This window comes from Sinocyclocheilus rhinocerous, unplaced genomic scaffold, assembly GCF_001515625.1.
Source record: "Sinocyclocheilus rhinocerous isolate Xijiao unplaced genomic scaffold, SAMN03320098_v1.1 scaffold914, whole genome shotgun sequence".
Lineage (NCBI taxonomy): Eukaryota > Metazoa > Chordata > Actinopteri > Cypriniformes > Cyprinidae > Sinocyclocheilus > Sinocyclocheilus rhinocerous.
This window is the reverse complement of record NW_015629521.1, coordinates 862171-868128: the sequence shown is the minus strand read 5'-3', so window position 1 is coordinate 868128 and position 5958 is coordinate 862171.

Below are 5958 nucleotides of genomic sequence, written 5' to 3'. Positions count from 1 at the left end.
TTTTTTTTTTTTTTTTTTGTGGACAAAGTTTTTCTGAAGGTGTTTTTACTGTAAAATACAATGTAATAATGCCTTATTTTCTGAACTGAAAATGTCTCGGAGATGTAAAATGTTTTACATTCTCGTTCCTTACAAATGTTTCAGCCAGGTCAGTCTCTTAACTTATTTTGAAATTGTTGAAATAATAAAATATGTTTTTAAAGAGAAATGGCTGTCTATATTCAGTTAACAAATGCATTTTGCTTTTTTTTTTTTTTTTTTTTTTTTTTATAAAACAAAAATATGATCAAGCCAGGTCAAGATTGGGAACCGTCCAATAAGTTAACTGCTAAACATGTAAAAATACAGTGCAGCTTTAGAAAAATCAACATTTCCTTTTTACACTTAAGCAAATATGACATGCCTTGAAACATTCACATTCCGATTGCCATACTAATGTAATATAGTACATGTGTGAGCACTAACATGCCCATCACATGACACTTGTTCTGTCAAACCATGCAAGTCTCCTTAAAATCAATCAGCACAGATTAGAATTTAAAGTGTTGGCAGAGAGAACATGTAAACAAGAAGCAGATTTACACAATCTATGATACATGGTCAGTGACACATACTTGAACCCGTCTTTAAGTGAGATTGATGAGATGTTGGAATTTTACCGTAACAATTAAAGGAATGTACGGGGGAGCTGATACTGTAGTTCCTCCCATGCAGCTGAATCATTTTAACTGGAATCAGAGATGAGTTTTAACCTTAAAATAAATCGTAACAGTACAAGTGAGCAAAGCGACTAACTCTTTATAATCAAAAAATAAAAGTCACGCTTACAGTTATACTTGTATCAGTAGTTTCTATCTCAGATCCGCTCCAACTGTCACTGAAAATGAATGACTTTGGGATTCTTTGTAACTGCAAATCATTGTCAATGTGAACGCACCTTCAGTGTAGACCACACAAACTACATAAAGTTTGAAAGTTGCCATAGCAAAGGAAGGTGGCGGATATGCCCTCTGATGCTGAAGTGTAAGATCTTTTTCCTTTCCTTCATCTTTCGTCTCTTGGTTACAAAGTGACATCGCAACTACTGCCCTGGCATGCATAATGCAGTGGTTTAGTCATTTAGTCACATTTCATGTGAACGGGGATTGTTTTTCATCTGAATGCCAAACTTTTCAAAAACCCAAAGGAAAAACCATTTTGTTTTTAGTACAATTGTTGCATAACTGCCATCCTAACCGTATATTTTCACGCATTCTTAAGCAAATTTAAAAAGTTCACTGAAAACGTATCTTACATTTTTGGAACATACATTTAGGAACAACAATACGGATAGGCATAATACACACCACGAGCACAACTGACGAAAAACAACCGATCAGCACAGGACTGCAGAAACCAGGAGAATAAATAGGGAAACAAACTAGGAGGGTAACGAGGGGGACACAGGTGGAGTAACTCTGGGCACACCAGCTGAAGACTGTGACAGTCACAGTTTACCGATGGGTTTAACATGTCATGTTATGTTAGTAAAGCTTTAAAGGGGTCATATGATGCTACATGCACTTTTACAAGTTGTTTGAACTGAAATGTGTGTTGGCAGTTTGTGTACACAATCACCCTAAAATGATAAAAATACACCCAGTGTTTTTTTTTTTTTAATCTGCTCAAATATTTACCCCTTTCTCAAATCAAGCCGATCTCAGATGCCTGTCTGTGTGACGTCACATATGACCCCGTATGACCCCCTTTAAAATCACTGTGTGTAATTTTTTGTGACCAAATGAAATTCCAAAAATACTTAAAGCTTCGAAAAAAGTGTAACACTTACCAAATCGTCAGTTGTTCTGACAAACAGGTAGTTTCACTTTTCAGGAAATCAGTCTAAGAAGGGTTTACCTAAAGATGTTTAATTCCTAAAACAGCTATCAAATTTTTTACATTCATGGTGTCCATTTAAGGTAAAAACTAGGAAATCATTGTTTGGTGAAGGAAATACCAGAGTCGTTGTTGAACGTCAATTGACGTGCCCCTCAAACTGCAGTGGCCACTGACAGGTAATGATTGCACAGCGCAGGCCTAACCACATAAGGAACTTGGCCACCCATCTGTTTATGTCTAAGAAGAAATCCAGACACACAAATACCCTTTCCATTTCTCTAATTACACTCTCACACATTTATTACGGGGCGGAGCAGAAGTAAATCTGACTCTTCAGAGTTATCACAGGGTGGAACCACCCTGTTTTCTGAGGCATCAGGATGGAGTCTTTTGTTTAGCAGTTGGCAGAATGAAGGCTGCTGCCCACAAACCAGTGCCAACCATCCAACACACCAGACTAACCAAACAGTGTTTGCTTACAGGCTGGAGTTTAGGTATTGAAAATATTCTGCAATTGACGACACAGCTATTAATACCACTAGAGGAAAAAAACTAAAACTATATTCTCTACTAAAAATGGTAGCATGTTAAGCTTTTGAAAATTGGTTTCAAAGTGCAAGTTTTTGAAAACTATACTGTTAGTGTCTCTGTGTGAATTATGAAAATGTACATGCGTATACATCATGCGCATGCGTATTACATGTTCAGTCTATAGGAATACATGTGCGCAGGCATGTAGTGTTTCTTTATAAATTGACATCGCCATCTACTGGCCTGGCATGCATAATACAGCAATTTTAGTCATTTAGTCACATGTCATGTGAAAAGGGATTGTTTTGACAATGTTGACATCAAAGTACTACGAAAGCTATAGAGAGCAGATACTCTGCATGCTGTCGAAACGCTCTCGCGGTACTTTGTTGTCACACACCGATTGATCTGCGCAGTGCCGCTTCAAGCCGAACACACCTATAACCTGGACAATTTAGGTAATTTAGAAATCCCGGCCAGGACATTTCCGAGAAAAAGAGGATGTATGGTCACCCTAGGGTCATCTCTGATAAATTAGATAGCATGCCTGCAAAAAAAAGTCACCGTTTCCTAAAAATCCCTCTAACTGCACTGGCCACTGACAGGTAATGATTACTCAGCGCAGGCCTGACCACATAAGGAACTTGGCCACGCATCTGTTTATGTCTAAGAAGAAATCCAGACACACAAATACCCTTTCCATTTCTCTAATTACACTCTCACACATTTATTACGGGGCGGAGCAGAAGTAAATCTGACTCTTCAGAGTTATCACAGGGTGGAACCACCCTGTTTTCTGAGGCATCAGGATGGAGTCTTTTGTTTAGCAGTTGGCAGAATGAAGGCTGCTGCCCACAAACCAGTGCCAACCATCCAACACACCAGACTAACCAAACAGTGTTTGCTTACAGGCTGGAGTTTAGGTATTGAAAATATTCTGCAATTGACGACACAGCTATTAATACCACTAGAGGAAAAAAACTAAAACTATATTCTCTACTAAAAATGGTAGCATGTTTTGGATACAGGTCTACTATGTTCCGGTGTTCCTATTCTCTCTCTCTCTCTCTCATATATATATATATATGTTATATTTTATACATACACACATACTGTATATATATACACACACACACCTGCTTGACCATCTCCACTCCAGCCTGGACTGCCATGGGAATTTGTACTGGTCTAAACTGACTGGTCTTGTTAAGAGTTGTCCTTCAAAACAATATCCAATACAGAAACAAAATAAAACCCCTTATTTTTCAAGTTCTATGTTCAGAAATCAAATTAATTCTGTCACCATGATTGGGTCTGGTCTTAGTTCATTTGGTAAATGTGGATGAGAACATTCAGATCTTCCTGGTTTGGAGAGAATGATCAGAGGTCTGAAACTCAGACATGACATCAGGCGAGAGGAGCAATGTAGACATTTCAGACGTTTGAAGAACAGCTCACCATCTAAATGAGACCTGAATTCACTCAACTCCCTTTATAATGTAATTTGGGATGGTAAGTGTGATTGGAAGGCCTTTGGTGTATCTTCAGTGAGACAGACGTTTCACCACAGCTGGACCGGCACGGAAAGCTCAGGGGGAAAAGATGAATCGGTGTGTCAGTCCTTATTTTGACACATGGAAAAGTACTAATGGAGAAAATGATGATGAGTAACAAAGTCAGCTTGAGGAGGTGCCGTCCTATTAAAATAACAGTGAGTGTTAATGTGCCTGTATACGTGATTGTTTGTGTGCAGTTGTGAATGTGGTATGGATGGTGCTTTTGGGTATTCAGTAAGTATTTTGTGTAAGGTACTGTAAGCTTCAAGACAAAAACAGACTCTCTAGCCATGGTGGGTGAGCAATTGGTTTTATGCGGTCTTAAGTCTTACGAGTTTGTAAGTAGTAGTTACCATGTGATGTGGGCTCAAGTGATTTTATTTGAAATAAAACAGTAATTTGAGGAAAAATAGCATTTTAGGTGAATAATTGAGGCGTTATATAAGTATTTTAGCTTTCTCATGCTACCTCAGAGCTGGATGGGAAAATTAGTTGGGTCACTGTATAATGAGCAGCATTAGCTGGCAAGGGTTACCACTATTCTTCAACAGTACACAGAATGTGTACAAACGAATTTCATTGTCAACTTTCACAATTAAAACTTACCAGTTAATTAAAAATAAAAAATGCAGTTTGCTTCTGCTATTATTCTTAACTTCATACGATCCTAATTAAAATATCTGGGCTCAGAGAAAATCATGAGATTCCCCACTGGTAAATAAAACTTTCTCTTCAGAGACACATGTTTTTAAAGAGAAACTCGAATACTAGGCTTGTCACTTAAAGAACTGACTCACTGTCTATTGCCTACATGGACAGAAGACTACAAAAACAGCATCCTAATAAAAACGAGTTGCCATGGTCATTTGGTCATTTATAAATTGAATGTGCGAGGCTTCCTGTACACACACACACACATATATATATATAGTCGCGGGAGGACCAAACGACAGACACAGTGAGTGTGGCGTCAGGCCTCGGAGAGGCTTTTATTAACAGAAAATAAACAAAGTGTCCAGAAAAAAGGGAATCAAGTGTCCAAAATAAACAGGGGATCTGGTGTCCTCGTCGTGCTGTGGGGTTGGTGAAGGGAAGGGCAGTGGTCAGGAAGGAAGGGTCCAGGTAAGGGGCGGCGGCTTCTTCCAGCGGCTGCATCCTTCTCGTTGCCCATGGCGCGCGAAGGGACTAGACAGCCCGGCATCCTGGTCCGACAGCCGTGTAACGGGTGCGGTTCTCGTCCGGACCACGGGTCCGGCAGCTCACGACTCTGGCGGCACAGGAGTCCCTCTACGCACCCTTCCTGGACCCACGAGGACACCAGCGTGCATGCACGGGGAAGAGACCGGTCTCCCGAGGAGAGGCGCGCTCGGCATTTAAACAGCGGCGGCGATGAGGCTCCATTCGGTTCAGGTGTGCCCCATCACACGCCGCCAGCCCTGGCTATTTCAGCGCCCCTCCTCTCTCACGCACACACTCCTGTCGGGAGCCTGGCGAAGGGCGGCCGAGGGGCGGCGGCTTCTATCAGCGGCTTCGTCCTTCTCTCTGCCCACGGCGCTTGAAGGGACTAGACGGCCCGGCATCCTAGCCCGACGGCCGTGTAACGGGTGCGGTTCTCGGCCGGACCGCGGGTCCGGCAGCTCACGACTCTGGCGGCACAGGAGTCCCTCTACGCACCCTTCCTGGACCCACGAGGACACCAGCGTGCATGCACGGGGAAGAGAACGGTCTCCCGAGGAGAGGCGCGCTCGGCATTTAAACAGCGGCGGTGATGAGGCTTCATTCGGTTCAGGTGTGCTCCATCAAAACAAACTGCTAAAACAAACCATGTAGGTAGGCTGCTCATTTTTGAAACATAACTAATTTCACAGCTAAAGGCATTTTGCGAACTGCGCAGTCTTAACATGAATGTGCTGTCGTCCTCATGACCTCTTTACCAAACATTGGCTACATTTTCTACTTGAGATTCTGTATTTGAACAGATCATCATCTGCTC